Below are 705 nucleotides of genomic sequence, written 5' to 3' on the forward strand. Positions count from 1 at the left end.
CAGTTCACTGTGAGGGCTTTTTTCTGCTTCACGAATATAACGGAAGAGAATTCATAAAATACCTAAGGTCTATTAAAATTTCAGTTAAATTTCAGTTAAGCTCTTAGATTTAACTGAAGAAATATGCAGAAATTGTAAGATGATTGAGACTTTGATCATTCACAACATATTCATAGCATTATCATACACAGAAAGATGGAATTGATGAGTTTTTAAAGTCTATTTTTTTTTTATAGAATGCACTTGATCAACAATTCATTTGCCAATTAACACATGCATTGCCCCCTGTACTTCTTCTGAGGTTGACAGACAGATACAAACATACTTTGTCTTCATAATTATTTTAGTTTAAAATCCACTGTTTTGCAAAGATCAATCTACTTTCAGGAAACATTTGTAATTCTGAACTATTTACTTTGATTGCCACTCTTTAAAAATTACACCCTTTAAAAAGAATACATTAAGTGTGTAATGCACTTAGGATGCTTAGATTTATGATAGTTGTAAATAAGAATACTCAAAAATATCTTTTCCTGATTTAAAAAAAAAAAAAACAGGGATGGTCTCTAACGTAAGTATTTAACTATTTCAGGATCCTTAAAATACAAGAACAGCTTGTACAAATCTTAAGATAATGTTAAACAGGTATTTTGTCACTGCAAGAATTAACTGAAGTGCAGTCAGTTTCATTTCTGTTATCTTCTG

The sequence above is a fragment of the Oxyura jamaicensis genome, chromosome 2 (genome assembly GCF_011077185.1).
Source record: "Oxyura jamaicensis isolate SHBP4307 breed ruddy duck chromosome 2, BPBGC_Ojam_1.0, whole genome shotgun sequence".
Lineage (NCBI taxonomy): Eukaryota > Metazoa > Chordata > Aves > Anseriformes > Anatidae > Oxyura > Oxyura jamaicensis.